Raw genomic sequence first — 17,903 nt, forward strand, 5'->3', positions numbered from 1 at the left:
GCGATTTCGGCTCAGGTCGTGATGTCAAGGTTGTGGGCAGGCACTGCATCGGGCTCTGCACTCAATGTGGAGTCTGCTTCTCCCTCTCCCTCTGCTCCTCCCTTGTTGCTCCCCCAACTCTCTCTCTCTCAAATAAATAAATAAAATATTTTTAAGGTCTGTTATCCAAAATTCACCTAATGTTATGTCTATTACTGTGAATATTATTTTTTTACATTTCCTTATCCTCAGTTTTTCTATTTCCTTTTCACACTTTCATATTCTGTATTATTTCTTATATTTCTAACATTCGTGTTATGAATATGTGTTGTAATGTACCAAGTTCTGGACTTGAGTGCAGTGTTTGCTCAAGGACATCAGCGTTTAATGGAATACTCCCCTGTTTTCACCCCACAACCATAAAGTGTGGTAGAATGTGGTCATGACATTATTTGTGTTTACTTAATTTCAAGGGATGGAGATAATCAGAATACCTACAAAATCAGTGATAGATTGCCTACACATTAAATGGAAGCTCATACTTCATGGAAACCCAGGACAGATGGTGCTTCTGGAAGCCAGAAAATCACTAAGGAAAATGGAATCTCAGCTGTCAACACCTGACTTATTTCCTTGACCCCCTTCTTAGCAATCTAAATTTAGATTCCTATTCTAGTAATTGGCTTTTAGCAAAACTCGGATGCCCACAGTGTTTTTCCCTTTGCCTCAATTCCTGTGTCTAACCAGCTAACTAGTTCTGTGTTGATCTAATCCTAACTCCTGAGAAAAAAAATATCTAGTAAATAAATAGCATCCTTCTTGATGTGCACACTTATGACTAAGGAACTCTAGAATTCATATTAACTTATGAAGTTAACTTAATTCATATTAAGTTATGAAGACTTCATTACCTTAGCTTGCCCAGGGTGCTATGGGAAGCAATTTCATGCTTGCAGAGCTGTAGCCAACCCCACATTTTTCAAGGCTCAAAACCACCTATATAATACAGCTTTCCCCCACTGTCTGAAAGTAGAGCGATCCTATGAAAGCTTTCATATGCTGAAATGGAGCAAAGCAAAGAAGCAATTACCATTCATTCATGTGGGGAAATGCTTGAGCCTTTCCAGACCCCCTAAATAATGTCTCTTAGGCTTTTCTGATTCCTTAAGACACATCTTCCTATGGATGCACAAAACAAAACCAAATTAAAAACCCAGAGATAAAGCACAGATGCTCACAGAGTTCAACACGATGGCAGCTTGTTGCTGAGATGCTGAGTATAGTTGCTGCGGAAAGAACCTGGTGGGGCCCCTCTTTCCCTTCTGGATATGCACTGCCTCTATAAAGGTTCACCGCAAAACATATGCGGAACCCCATTTTTGCTTTTTTGCCTTTTCTCATAAAAGTGAAAATCCTATCAGATTTCTTTCAGTTACCAACAAAAGAACAAATGTAAGTCTTTCATAAAAACAAAATGGTATGACATGAACTTTCAAAAAGCAAGACATACTTGCTTTTTGTTAGCCTAATCACTACTTATGATTAGTACTTAGAATGTTCTCTCTTCTCCTCTAACTGGTCTAAATTTCTTTAGTTGGTTTGCATGAACCCCTAAAATCTATCACTAGTCTTTGGGAAGTGTCCATAGTACTAGTCAAGCTTTAATCAATTTGCTATAAAAGCTTTCTGGTCATTTTCATTTATTAGCTCCCACCAACCTTCAGTCATTTTTCCCTGCGATAAATAGGGAAGACAGGAAAATACTGTTATAGTCTACATACACAATATAATCAACCTGGGATGTTGCCTCTTCTACTACATTAAAAATATCATGTTACAGGGGCAGCCCGGGTGGCTCAGCGATTTAGCCGCCGTCAGCCCAGGACCTAATCCTGGGGACCTGGGATCAAGTCCCATGTTGGGCTCCCTGCATGGAGCCTGATTCTCCCTCTGCCTGTGTCTCTGCCTCTCTCTGTGTCTCTCATGAATAATAAATGAATCTTTAAAAAAATAAAAAAAAAATACCATGTTACAGATGTAACTATATTCTCTAAGAAATATACTATGAAAAATTATATTAGAACAAAAAACAATTGCTTAATTATTTGGATTTGGATACAATTTCTAAGACAATCTGTTTTGAGCTGAAGGACAAACTGGTTACTAGAGTGGCTTTCATTTTTGTCCTTAAAATTGCATTTTGCATTGTAATATGTATAAAACTGAATTCTTTTTTAAAAATCCTTTTCCTGTGGTAAAAATAGATATTGTAAAATAATGAAGAAAATAATTCTAATGTAAATATACTAATAGATGTCTGCATTATAGAAAATCATCGAGTTAATAAGCTCATTAATCCATTCAAAGGATTCCCATGAACACAAAAATGTCCAGATGAAAAGTTTGCATATTCGTAATGTGTAAATTATTGTGGCATAAATTATTTAGGTAGGAAGTAAGAGTAACAATAATCATGAAAACTATATTTTGTCTTTACAAAATATTTTTAGTGTAAGCTTCAATTTGTCACTGAAAAGATTATCACAAATTAAGTTTCTCAGTTTGATCTTTAATTTGTTGCTATAGGGACACCTGGGTGGCTCAGTGGCTGAGCGTCTGCCTTCTGCCCAGGGTGTGATCCCGGGTCCCGGGATTGAGTCCTACATGGGGCTCCCCACAGGGAGCCTGCTTCTTCCTCTGCCTGTGTCTCTGCCTCTCTCTGTGTCTCTCATGAATAAACAAATAAAATCTTTAAAAATAATAATAATGATAATATGTTACTGCATCTCAAAAAAATGTATATGTCTCTGTCAAAAGTCAAATATAAGTATGTCAACCACAATTACAAATGGCAATGCTATCTTAATTTAAGGAGATAATTGATATTGTAATAATCTGAAGTCAATTAAGCCTGAATATCTTATATCTTAAAATAAAAATCAACATATTTTGAAGAATCTTACTTCGATTTCAGATTTAAAATGGGAGAATGGTATGTAATCTATCTCCTAAAATTCGAATTTAATAATTTTTAAAAATTACCTTTCAACAATTCTGTAGATATAAATGGCATCAAATGCTGATCTATTCTAATTTTATACTTTCTACATTTAGTTTTCCTTCCAAAGTCTCAAGTCATAAACTTCTTTGAGACTATGATGAAAATGTCCCTCACCACAAGGAAATGCAAATAAGCACTCCCTCTCAAACTTCTGCATATAATTGATGAGTGGGGGGCGGGGGGCATGTTGTAGATCATTAGAAGTATACGCAGACCCATGGACTCTACATTAAATATTCGTATCCCAGAACTTAATAACTTCGGGATATCGGTATTTAACTCCTATGGCAATTCTTTCTTCTGATAATTCAACGCTCACTCAACAAAAACATATTGCTTGCCTTTTTACAGGCCAGCAAATTTTTATATCTATGTATAATTTCTGAAACTACCCAAATGGTAGACACCACTCTCTAGTTCAAACTTTCTCCAAAGGTTATTTCTGGTGCCAAATCTTCATTATAAGGCTAATTCAGACATGTTGTTTAAATATAAAACTCCTCCATTCAATATAAACTAGTTGAATAAATCTTACTTTTTAAAATATATAATGGTATTAATATTTCATAATCACTCTGCATCTTTTAGCCAAGGTTATTCTAGAATATAGTTTATTTAAGGGCTTTTCTCATCTCTCTCTTGCCTAACTACTCAATCTCATTGTTTCTTCCGTCACAGGTTCTGCTAAAATAATACCAAAATTTGTATAGTTCTAGAACTTACCTCTGAGACTTCCATCCCATCCTTCAAACACAAACTCATAATATTCATTAACTTTTTTATTTGCATGTCCTTTCAGAAACTCTTAATTCCTCCTCTGTGCTCATCTCTACCCTGGAAAATAACTGTTGATGCACACATTTCTAGATGTTACTGATGCGAGTCTCAAATAACTGTGGCACAAGGTAGTTCATGTTCTTAAATCTCTAATTCCATCTATTCTGGAAAAGCTTTGACTTTCTGGAAGCCTCAGGCATTGAGCCATGTTTCCCCTCATCTACACCAACATTTTTCCCCCCCATTCAATTGCCACTATGTGTTTTGGTATTAGAGAGACCTGTGCTTAAATCACAATTCCTCTTTACTAGTTGCTTGGTATGCATAACTTTTCCATTCCCTAATCTCTGCAATGCCACAGCTATATTTGCTTATCCACAGAATCATTCTCATATTTATATGAAGTACTGTATGTGAGCAAAGGATGTAAATAATGGCTGTTTAGTCAATATCAATTTTCTTTAAAAAAAATATCAGTTTTCTTTTTCCTCTCACCTCTAATTCCATCAACTTCACTCTGTTTGCATCAATTTGTTGGCAGTCACCTTATATGCTTTCCTCAAGCAACCTCTTTAACTTATCCATAGATATTCAGTCACCTTCTACTAGTAATGTAAATGTTGAGTTTTTACTTTTTAGGCTTCAAGTTTTATTTATTTTATTTTGTTTTCCAAAACAACTGTAATTCACTTTTCCAGACAGACCATGCACTCTTTAATTTGTTTTAACTCTTCATGAGCAAAACTTGAAAAATATGGACAAATATTAGTGCAGTTCCAAAAACAGGCTATTGGTGACACAATATTTTTTTAAACTGCCCATGATGATGTTTTTAAAAACTGCAAATTTTAGGCAATATGTCATCAATCTGTTACATTATTTTTTAAAAATTTCATATATATCACACAGTACAAAAACAATCAACCAACCTGAGGCTAGGAGTAGTTGTCTCAGAGTATAAGACATGGATATAGTCAGAAAAACTGGTCTACTAAGAGGTAAGCAGGCCCTGGTCACATAAAAAAAAGGAGAATAGTGGAGCAGGAACTTATCCTAGTAAGAAATCCTTAGGAATCCTTGTGCCTATGTAGCTTTTGTAACTTATTTATCTGTTTAATAGATTTCTCACATCTATTATACGTACAAATTCAATAAAAAGTACAACTTAGTTTTTGTTGACTGCTGATTGGTCAATCATGAAATAGAGGATGTCAGGCCCCATTCCTTATGCTGATGCCCAAGTGCCATTATCCCAGTGGGTCTTAGAGATCACCAATCTTCTAAAACTCCTAGAAACATTCTGAGAGAACTAGAGCAAAAACCAGACAGCACACCAGGCCTCAAATATAGATAATTGGGGGAGGACCTACATGTGTACTTTCAGCTTGTGACATAATAAAGCCCAGAAAAGATTATTGCTTTTAATTTGGAGTAGCATACTCCTTAAGAACCAAGACACTTAGGATTAAGCAGTGCACCTGTTGTGATGAACACTGGGTGTGGTATAGAAGTGTGAATCACTAAATTGTACACCTGAAAGTTAGATTACACGAACTGGAATTTTTAAATAAAAACTAAACAAACACAAAACCCGAGCCCTTCATTCATTAAATTGTTCAACACTATCTAATTGTGCACCTAACATATGCCAAGCATTGTTCTAAGATGATGATCAAATTCTACCAAGATACTTGCCACCCCCACAATTCTAGTTTAACTCTGTTCTTGTTCTCTCTCTCTCTCTCTCTCTCTCTCTCTCTCTCTCTTTCTCTCCTTCCTGCACCTTACTAAGAAAGTTGCTACTTGGAAAGGGCAGGAATATCATCCAATCCACCATACTCTGAGATTAATTATAATAAACGTGAATCCAATATATCAACTCTGGGTATTCCCTTGTGTTATGACTTAGTTTTGGTATTGGCTTCATTCTCTTATAGCTCTAAACACCCACTCTATACAAAAATCTATTATGTATGTCAGCGGTTTTACAGTCTGATGATGCTGGATTCTTTGTCCTAATGATTTGTCTTGTGATTACAAAACTTGGTCCTTCAATAGGACTATGAAACAATTCATGTTTATTAGGTATGAAGTGACATGTTTGAAAGTGTGTGTGTGTGTGTGTGTGTGTGTGTGTGTGTGTGCATTTCTATCAATGAATTTCATTCAGGGAAATTCTAGGAATAAACTTTTCTCCTTCTATATGATAAATTTAAGTATTCCAAAAATATCAGCCAGCTAGCATAATAGTGGTTCTGTGAGCTTTGTTCAGAAAGTGTTTCTGTCCTAACAAACCTATATAACTTAGAACAAATCATTTAATTAATCAAATAATTTAATTTAATTTCTAAAAACTCAGTTCCTCATTTGTAAAACATTTTGCTTAGAATTCTTCTTTTTTTTTTTTTTTTTTTTTTTTTTTTTAGGGACCCCTGGGTGGCTCAAAGGTTGAGTGTCTGCATTTGGCTCCCGGCGTGATCCCGGGATCCAGGATCAAGATCAAGTCCCACATCAGGCTCAGAGACAGAGAGAGAGAGAGAGAGAAAGAGAGAGTCAGAGACTCAGGCAGAGAGAGAAGCAGGCTCCCTGCAGAGAGCCCTATGCAGGACTCCATCCCAGGACCCTGGGATCACAACCCGAGACAAAGGCAAACATTCAACCACTGAGCCACCCAAGTGCCCTTGTTTAGAATTTTAAGATAGTCAATGTATGCCTCTTATACCTTTTGGTGGTTGTAGCAATTTTGGTTATTCTTTGGCTTGAGAAATTTATGCTGCCACATTAGCATGATATTCTCCTACTTGCTTGTGTCTGTGTTCCAATCTCCTTTTTCCTATAAAGACAACAGTCATCTTAAATTTGGGCCCATTGTAACCCAGTATAACCTCTTCTTAATTCGATTACACATCTGCAAAGACTTTATTTCCAAATAAAGTTATATTCACAAATAACTTTGGGGTAGACATAATTTGGGGAGGATATAGTTCAATTCATGTAGTGTAACATGACAAAAATCCAGCATTGTGATTAAACAGAGAAGATACTAAAGTAAGGGCTTTATACCAACAATCAAGGGGCTGAATCCTTTCAAGAATCACATATTAATTAAGTCTAGAAGTGGACCCTCAGGTGAACCTCCAGATGAGAATGCAGTCTAGGCTAAATTTCTGACTATAATAAAACTTCCTCTAACCTTAGAAAGGATGTATGGATATTGAAAAGCAACTAGTGAACTACCATACCACCCTTGTAATATTCCTAGAAGGAACTATTTTTAAAAACATTTGAAGTTATTGACATATGAATTTTAATTAATAGTCTGATTAAGGTTGAAAAGATTAAAAACAAATGTGTAATCTCCAGACCAGTAGAAGAGTTGGATTATTAAAATGGTAAGAATTAATATAATTTTGATTCAATAGAAGACTAAAAGTGTATTAAATAATTAAATATCTAATTGATTTTCTTCATTTAGATAAAGTGCACTGAATTCAGGGCATTGTAAATAAGGCATCCCATTTATTGTTGGTTAAAAATGCATTAAAAAAATCATGCACTAGGCACATCAAAATTTAAATATATTATAAGTGTCCATGGCTACAGTCTCTGCATTGTGATAAACTATACATTGATAATAAAATGTTGACTCTAAAGTCCACTTGCAAGACTAAAACACCTAGGATGAAGATAGAATAAACAGAATTTTATGAAGGTATGTTAATAATAAAAATAAAATAAGATATAAAATATATAATTTTGTGCTAAGACATATTTAAATTCTCAAAAAGAAAAAAAGTAGAAAAAAAAGTAGTACGCTATTCTACCTAATAGCATAGAATTTGTTATGTGTCTGAATAAGTCAATAATTGCTAAGACAAATGCGAATATTTTCAAGTAATTATCTCAAGAAAATATGCCTTCATAATAAGAAGTTATTTTGGGGATCCCTGGGTGGCGCAGCGGTTTAGCGCCTGCCTTTGGCCCAGGGGGCGATCCTGGAGACACGGGATCGAATCCCACGTCGGACTCCCGGTGCATGGAGCCTGCTTCTCCCTCTGCCTGTGTCTCTGCCTCTCTCTCTGTGTCTCTCATGAATAAATAAATAAAATCTTTTTTTTTTTAAAGAAATGTCATAATAAAAGAAGACATATATTATATATATATATTAAAAAGTAGATTTTTATATGCCCAAATTACATTTGATGATATCCTATATCCATTCTTGAGTTTTAAGTCATGCCATTATAGTATGAATTGCTTAAAAATTTTCTGTTTCTGGGGCACCTGGGTGGCTCAGTGGTTAAGCATCTCCCTTTGGCCCAGGGCCTGATCCTGGAGTCCTGGGACCAAGTCCTGCATCAAGTCCCTGCAGGGAGCCTACTTCTCCCTCTGCCTGTGTCTCTGCCTCTCTTTATGTCTCTCATGAATAAAAAAATTAAAATCTTTTTAAAAAATTATTCCAATAAAAAGTAACCATAATGGTTAATGATCATTCATTGGAGACATTCCCATTATAAGCAGGAAAATGATACAATAAAGTATCATTTTATTTAGTAGATTGATGTGTTATTAAATGCAATTTAGGGGCAGCCTGGGTGGCTCAGCGGTTTAGTGCCTGCCTTCGGCCCAGGGTGTGATCCTGGGGTCCTGGGATTGAGACCCACGTCAGGCTCCCTGCATGGATCCTGCTTCTCCCTCTGCCTGTGTCTGTGCCTCTGTGTGTGTGTGTCTGAGGAATAAATAAATAAATTTTGTTTAAAAAATGCAATTTAAAAAATTTCATATATTTACTTGAGTTACAGGAAATAAAATGTTCTAAAGTTAACTTTTCTGTCTCATTTTAATAAGAATAAAAATGTGTATGCATTATCAGTACAATACTTCTTCCCATTGGCAATGAATATTGTTTATAGATTTCTGAGAAATGGCAAGTAGACATAGACAGGATGAGCTCTAGAAAAAGAAAAGTTTGATTTTGATAGTATTCTATGCTCCTCTTCTAAAGGACCTTTATCATACTTTATCTTCACAAGCTATAAGCCATTCTCAGGAGCTTAACTGATTTTCCAACTAGGTTATCTTTATCATATCATCAAAACATTTGTTTTTGATTAATTTTCTTAGAATCCTAACAATAATTTGCTCAACTAATTCAATACATCTAGTAATGGCTTACATCTCTCCCTGCCCATAGAATTTTTTTTATTTTTCATAAGGACTCTAAATATATACATCCAAATTTAAGTTAAAGTGACAATGGAAGAAGAAGAAGAAAGGAGGAGGAGGAGGAGGAGGAGGAGGAGGAGGAGGAATTGCCAGCCTAGAGAAAATCTTCTGGATCTCAGGCTAGACAAAAAGTTTTCAGATTTGACACCAAAAGCATTATCCATAAAAATAAATAATAGAAAAGATCATTGGTTCTCCTCAAAATTTTAAAAATTTGCTCTGAGAAATATCCTGCTAAAGGGTGAAATGGCAACTTACAGACTGAAAGAAAATATTTGCAAATCACATATCTGATGAAGGATTCATAACAAAAAAACATAAAGAATTCTTAAAAGTCAACAGTAAAATGAAAAATGAAATCCAACTAGAAATGGGCAAAAGACATGAATAAAGATTTCACAGAAGAAGATATACAGATGGCAAGTCATCACATGGAAAGATATTTAACATCCATAGCTATTAGTAAAATGCAAATTAAAACCATCGTATCATTTCAATCCTGTCAAAATGGCTAAAATAAAAAATATAGTAACAACACCAAATGTTATGAGGATATAGAAAAACTGAATCACTCATACATATATTGCTGGTAGAAATGTAAAATGGTAAGGCCACCCTGGAAACAATTTCGAAGTTTCTTAAAAAACTAAACATACAACTACCACACAATAAAGCAAAATGCACTCTTGCACATTTTTTCCAAAGAGATAAAAACATGTTTTCATGCGAATGCAGGTATGGATGAATAGGAGCTTTATTCATAATAGCCAAAACCCAAAAATTACACAGATGCCCTTCAAAAGATGCATCATTAAACAAACTATAGTACATCCATACCATGTGGTACTATTCGCTAAAAATGAGTTCATTACTGATAAACACAATAAACTTGGATGAATTTCCAGGGAACAATGTAGACAAAAAAGACAATCCTAAATGTTCACACGCTACATGACTGCAATTATATGACCTTTGGAAAGACACACTTATAGAAATAGAGAACATATTAGTGATTGCCAAAGAGAATTGAAGAGGACATTAGTAAGGCTTTTTAAGGACAGCAAGAATGTGATGATGGGTTTTTCAGTATCTAGACCATATCATTGTCAACATCCTGGTGTGACATTATTGTATTACAACTTTGCAAGATGTTATCACTGGGGCTGCTGAGTAAAGGGTTTATGGGGTCTCTCCTTACTTCTGAATCTATATCCACAAGTTTTCTCGAAATACTTTCAAATTTTGATTTAAAAGGCATTAAATAAAAAAATCAGTCTATTTTAGCATACCAAATAAGGCATTTAACTAGATTAAATAAATTTAAGTAATTCAATTTAAAATCAGGATTTCCTTTCAAAGTTAAACCACCAGCTTTTCAAAGAGAAAGTAGCACATCTTTTATACTTCATTTAAAATTGACACAACTATCTGAGAAAATAATTTCTATCTTAACACATATTGCAATTTATCAAAAAAATTCAACTTGTCCATCTCCTCTGACAGGCTGTTTTCAGTGAAACTATATTCTGTATCCCAAATACCTAGAACAGTGACTACCATTTAGCAAAATCACAATGAAATTTCACTGAATGACTGAACAAATTATAGGTTGTCAACCCAATATTGCAACCAGCAGTAAGAGATTAAATTGATGAATTCATTAGGGGTAAAACAAAAAACAATCATCCTACTGAATATTCTATCCCCTTCCCCTGCATTCTGATCCTTGTTTGCTTAATGTATTCATTAGTTAATTCCTCCCTTTCTCTGTACAATTGGTACATTTTAGAAGAATCACTTCATCTCATGCTAATTTGGAGGACAAATCCACATACATAACTCAGGATAGAATAGGATTTTATTTTATTTTATTTGTATATATTTTTTATTGAAGTTTGATTTGCCAACATATAGCATATCACCCAGTGCTCATCCCATCGAATGCCCCCCTCAGTGCTCGTCACCCAGTCACCCCCACCCTCCCCACCCACCTCCCCTTCCATGACCCCTTGTTCATTTCCCAGAGTTAGGAGTCTCTCATGTTCTATCTCCCTCTCTGATATTTCCCACTCAGTTTCTCTCCTTTTCCCTTTAATCCCTTTTCACTATTTTTTATATTCCCTGTTGAATGAGACCATATAATGTCTGTCCTTCTCCAGCTGACTTACTTCACTCAGCACAATACCCTCCAGTTCCATCCACGTTGAAGCACATGGTGGGTATTTGTTGTTTCTAATGGCTGAGGAATATCCCATTGTATACATAGACCACATCTGCTTTATCCATCATCTTTCGATGGACACTGAAGCTCCTTCCACAGTTTGGCTATTGTGGACATTGCTGCTAGAAACATCGAGGTGCAGGTGTCCTGGAGTTTTACTGCATCTGCATCTTTGGGGTAAATCCCCAACAGTGCAATTGCTGGGTCGTAGGGCAGGTCTATTTTTAACTCTTTGAGGAACCTCCACACAGTGTCCAGAGTGGCTGCACCAGTTCACATTCCCACCAACTGTGCAGGAGGGTTCCCCTTGCTCCACATCCTCTCCAACATTGGTTGTTTCCTGTCTTGTTACTTTTCCCCATTCTCACTGGTGTGAGGTGGGATCTCATTGTGGTTTTAATTTGTATTTCCCTGATGGCCAGTGATGCGGAGCATTTCCTCATGTGCCTGTTGGCCATGTCTAGGTCTTTGTCTGTGAGATTTCTGTTCATGTCTTTTGCCCATTTCATGATTGGATTGTTTGTTTCTTTGCTGCTGAGTTTAATAAGTTCTTTATAGATCTTGGATACTAGCCTTTTTAGGCTCTACAGGGACCACGCTATGTTTAGAAAACAAAATAAAAACCTTCCAACTTAAAACCAATCTAGTCAGTACATAACAGCTGAGCTACTTGAAGTTAAAGAAATTTTCTGTAACTGTCCATGGATAAGGTTAGATGAATACTTCCCATGGATATAACCATTTTCATAAGTAGATAAAATTATAGTCATTATATGTTGCTAAAATGCCAATAGTCATCCTAATTCTGTGCAGGGAACTGCGTGTCTGTATATATATATATATATAATACATATTTTTTTAATAAATAAGCATATTCCTTGTCCCAAAATATCAGAAAAAGTAAGATTTATGTACTAGCTAATTTAGTCCCTAACTTTAACAAGCTGGATGAGGATGATCTCATATGTGAAAGGATTATGGGTATGCCACCTGGCACACATCACACACAAACAATTAATCATTAAGCGTTTGTATTTCTTGAATTGCAAACATTATTTTACTTTATTTTTATATTGCTATAATTTTTTATTTCAATTTCAAAAGAAGGAGGTCTACACATTTCTATAACTAATTATTACAGAATAGGAGCAATATTCTGAGAAGCAATATATATTTTTACAGTATTATTTTATTTTAATATAAACATCTAAAATTTTGCTATTTTAAAAAATTTTTCAGTGATCATTTTAATATCAAGTATAGGATGTAAAGGAAAATTGTGAAAGTTTCTCAAATAGAACAAAAAATTATCAGGTGTCTTCAAAGGAAAATTGTTCATCATTTAGAGCAAATATTTAAGGTTATCTGATTCTATGTGATTTTGCCTTTGTATCATTTTTTTTTCAAGCTACTTAAATCCCTGTCGATAACTTAAAGCAATGCAAACAATTCCTGTTTATAGTTATAGGAGTGTATGTTGTCTAATAAACAGTTGATTCTCTCTAACCACCCAGGGAAAAATCTAGTTTTTCATCTATCTGTACATTTCTGGCCTATATATGTCCCTGGTTTTTACATTTTCCTTTGAACTACTTGTAACATCTTACTGATTCATTAATCAACATAATATTTGACATGTTTATTTTTTATTTATATAGGTCATGACGTTTTACCTATTTTTGGAAGTTCTATTTTAACAAATATAGATTAAATCTTATTATATATATATATAGCTGAAGTATAATAATTACAAACTACATTAGGCTTGATTTCTGGTTTGATATTCAACATAAGTTTGGGAAGTATAATTAAAACATAATTATCACTACATACCCACCAGAATACCTAAAAACAAACAAATAAAACCGACTGACAATAGCAGATATAGAAAGAGGTGGGTAAGTTAGAGTTCTCATATATTCTTTACAGGAATGTAAAAACAGCACAGCCACTTTAGAAATAGGCAATTTCTTATAAAAATAAACGTATATCTATTTAGTGACCTGGCAATGTTATTTCTAATGATTTAGTCAAGGTAAATTAAGACATATAAAAAGATGAGCTTGTTCATAGCTGTTTTACTCATGATAGCTAAGGGCTGGAATATCCTAAAAGTCCATCGATAGAGGATTGCATAAATTGTGGTAACTCATACATTGAAATTCCACTCAGCAATAATAAAAAAAAATCTACTTAGACAACAAAGGATAAATCTAAAATCATTAAGCTGAGTCAAAGAAGTCAGGCACAAAAGAGTACAAACTGTAGGATTCCAGTTACATAAAGTTCTAGACTGGAACTGACCATATGGTATCATTCAATCTGGCCTGATATTTTTCAAAAGAAGTGCCCAGTCTCCAACTTCTAGACTGAGAATTTCATTCCACAATATGAAAAAATATGTATTTCATTTGCTTAGGTCTGACTCATGTGACTCATCTAAAATAAATTTAGATTTTCTTACATTTAATGTTCACAAATAGTCTTTTCTTTTTCTGGAAAATAAACTTAGAATCTCTCATACCTGGCTATATTCCTCTACATACAAATAGAATTTCTGAGGTGGTAACTTACACTGTGACTTTTAAATTGGTGGTGGAAAAAAAATAAAGCTAAGCAAATGTTTCTTTTGTATCCCAACTTCTCTTGAACTTAAAATTTTAAACTATTGAATGAGAAAATCAGAAAGCACCTGGCCTTACTTCTGAAATGAACAGTGATTTGTAGAGGTTCAAAATCATCAGTTTTTTTAAGTTTCTCTGACCTTAAATATGGTGGCATCCCAAGTCCACATTTAAAATCTGGACCTCCCTCATGATAGCTTCTGAAATAAATCCCCACCAAATAAAAGTCCTATTCCCAAACTAGGAAAAGCCTCAAACTAATAACACAGAGTTCAGACAATATTATCCAGATGAAAATAGAATTTAGAAAAAAACTGGAAGAACCAATCAGTAGCATGCACAAATCTTACTACAAATGAGCACAGTGTAGTATTGTGGGTAAATGTGGAGAAAAGTCTAAAGGAGGCTTGTAATTTATCCCTCAGCTTGGCAGGGACCAGGCTGAAAACTCTGCCACTTTGGGTCCTTTCTTATATCACAACAGGAAAGAAGATATTGAGAGAAATGATTAAAGAAAATACTTGGGTAAACTTTGCACCCTTTTCTTCTCCCCTGCCTTTAGATCACAACTTTCTAACCTACAAAGGATGAATTCTGAAGGAAGTTGATTTTCCAGCAATGAAACAACAATAATAATGAGATGAAAATATATAGTGAAATACGAAATTAAAGTGTATCAATATACTTCAGGGAGTCACCCTTAGCAACTTATAAAAAATGTAGCTGGTCGCCATGAAGATAGCAGGAAGAAACAGAAGAGGTACATCTGGAAGGTGATCACAGGGATGAATACGTAACAAACTGAGACTAAAATTGCAGAGGAAGACTTTCAGATGAAACCTGCCCAGGATAGCATTTTCCTTTCTACCCTAACTTTAAAATGTAGCTCTCTAGCTCAAATGCTAACATGAGATTATAAATGTTTCTCCAAATTTCTAGATAAGCTAATCAAAGAAGGTAAATCATATATTATGGAAATGATATCATCTAATGTCAAAAATCTCACATGACATCATTTAATTGTGGAGAATCATATTACACGGAGAGAGGTTTTTTTTTTTTTTTAATAGTCACTTATGACCAACCAATCAAAAGAAAGGGATAACCTCATACTCATCAAATATAGAAACAGAAGACAGGAAACAAACATCTGCTGATTTGGAGAAAAATATGTGGTGCCTGAGTTCTTTATCTGATCACATTTATCCATGTGCCAAAGCAAGGGACAGATATTTTCAAAGTCTTTCTTTCGTATTCTTTTCTGGTTCAGATGATTACCACAGCCTGAAAAATATGCTACTTACGTTTGCTTTTACAAAAGATTTTATCTGGAGTTGTAATCTAGCCAAACACAATATGACTTATATGAAGCAAATAGGATTCAAAGTGAATAAATAATCCATTAAAACAACCTAAAAGTAATGATATCTCACTAGTAATGAGTTCCCCTAGTGATAGTGTCTTATTTTCTAGATACTATTTTCCGCTAAAAAGAATGAGAGATTGTTGGGAATATGGCTGATAGCAGATCTGGGGCAGGTGAATACAAGTGTTAGATATAGTTGAATTCACCTGTATTAGATACAATTCCAGAAAGAAAGTACCCCTCCCCCCAAAAAAAAAGTTATGTCAAAAGGAAACAAAAACCAGCTTGAAGGGGCTCTTGCAGGCCACATAGGTAACAATGAGCATACAAGAAAAACAAACAAACAAACAAACAAACACACACACACAAACAAACAAAAACCCAAAACTCATAGAAATGCATACCAAAGGGAGAAGTATGGAAGTATGGAATAGAAAATTCCTTCTTCCTGGAAAAATGCCATCTACTAATTAAAAAAAATATATATCATTTTGCAATTCCAAATTTAATAACTGATTCAATAAAAGTCATTGCTAGATGCTAAAACCATTAGGTATAGGCTTACGTATCTAGCCTTTAAGGCCTGGACGATCAGTTCGGTGTGAGCCAGAGAGCCATCGGACAACAGTGGCAGCTCAGGAGCTAAGAGCATTAGTAGCTCCCCTCTCCTGGGCTTCATATTACATCTCATTATCAATGCAATCATGTCTCTTCCTCTTGAACAGTAGTAGCAGCAGTGGCAAGAAGGGATGAGACCCCTCTAGGAGACCAGAGCAGAAAATGCAGCATCAGATCTCCCAGGCTTGAATGCCCTTGCTTTTCTAGCATAATCTACTCCAGTCCATGAATCTTCTCTGAAAATAAGTGCAGAGAGGTCAACAGCTATGGGCAATCAGTAAGGACCATTTAACACTAGCAACTTCTGCTCCATTACAAGGCCTGTCCTACATGGGCTCCCATGTAAAGGCCCTCATGCTACAAACTTCCCAGGTCAGTTTTGGCCTGGCAGTGAAATAAACTAACATCGAGACAGCCTAGTGAAGAAAGCATCCACTAAGCTGAAAATAAATTGAAAGGTTAGGAAAAAATATAAGATTTACAAGGGATATGTATCTACAAAGAATAGATAGTATGTCTTTAGTTCCTCCAGGAGGAAAGGCAGCTCCTGAAGCCATGTGTGTTCTATGAGGAACAAGGAATTTTTTTTTTCTTTTTTCCCACCTAACTCATAAGAGTTCCATGAGTAGATTAATGTAACCACAAAATACAAATTTGGTAACAGTGTGCTTTCCTCACAAGGAAATGACCCCATGTTGTATAAGAATCAGCTGACATCCATAAAGGAGCCTTGAAGAATGGGCTTCTACATTGCTGACTGTAGCCCATCACAAGGCAATCTGGAAAGTACAGGTCTGGTCATGAAAACAATGCTACAAATGTCTTAAATCCACACCCTCTGGCTGTAGGGAGAGATCACGGTGTGGAAACCAAAACCAATGTGAAGAAATGGAAGGGCTGACTGAGAGAAAGAAACTGAAATGTGAACCTTGAAGCTCAAATATGAGCCACCTATTACTGAGATCGGACTTGAGAGTCCTGGGTGCAGGCTTAACTGGTTTTTAAAATTTGGAAGACTTAAATAAAATAAAATAAAATAAAATAAAATAATAAAATAAAATAAAATAAAATAAAATAAAATAAAATAATAAAATAAAATAAAATAATAAAATAGAATAAAATAAAATAAAATAAAATTTGGAAGACTTAAGAGTAAACAGCTCAAGCAGGCCATTAAAACCACAGAAATGGGTGTAGCTGATAAAGACAAAGAAATTCAGAAGCATTTCATGGATAAAAATCCTCAAAACAAGAAGTTAGATCTCTGTTGGAGAGCACGAAGAGGACATAGAATGACCCTTTGAGATAAGACAGTGCCTGAATTTCAAGTTCTTCAAAGGAGTAAATGTAAATTTTCAATGCCTACAATGGCAAAATGGAAATCAGGTTGTCCCTTGGAAAGGAGTCACAAAGTAAGGTAACAGTGTGCTGATCTGGACAGATAATGTGGCTAGTGGTTCCAATTCGTTTGAAGAGATTTTGGTGGTTATCACCACCACATTTGGGCCCCTTCTTTCCATAGCCTCTCTTTCCCCTCCTGGATCAAAAGGCCACATAATTGTCTCCATTGCAATAACCCCATAGCATGATGCCAGACCAGGTCACCCGGATTGTTAGGGTGCTTGATAGAGTTACCCATCCAGAAGGTGTCCAAGTTCTGGGGGCATAGGTCCTTCCACAGGTCAGGAGTGAATGGGCAGAAACTGCCTAGGGGACCTTAGCAAGGTTGAATCTTTGGGCAGACATCAAGCAAAGTGACCTTGGCCACCCTTTCCTGGATCCTGCAGAGCAAAGGAGGCACACTCCTGTGCTAAACCCCAGCAAGATGGTGCTGGGGTCTTTGGTCTAACAACAACAATTTTAAAAATCATGGATTTTTTTGCAGGACCACAATGATGTTCACTGTCTGCTGTTCCTTGTCCAGATACTAGATGGCCTTTCCCAAGCCCTGAGTTTCCAAACCACATTCAGACTTGGTCCTCACAGGCCGCAGTCTTTCAGTTGGCCTGGAACTAGCAAAGAAGCAACAGG

At 35.4% G+C, this 17,903-nt stretch overlaps 1 long non-coding RNA gene across 1 annotated transcript in view; it reads right to left on the reverse strand.

Moving 5' to 3' along the window:
- The window catches only part of LOC144306240 (uncharacterized), a 71,893-nt gene that overhangs the window by 6,416 nt on the left and 47,574 nt on the right, over positions 1-17,903 (reverse strand). The gene's annotated exons all lie outside the window — the stretch shown is intronic.

This window comes from Canis aureus, chromosome 36 (genome assembly GCF_053574225.1).
Source record: "Canis aureus isolate CA01 chromosome 36, VMU_Caureus_v.1.0, whole genome shotgun sequence".
Classification (NCBI taxonomy): domain Eukaryota; kingdom Metazoa; phylum Chordata; class Mammalia; order Carnivora; family Canidae; genus Canis; species Canis aureus.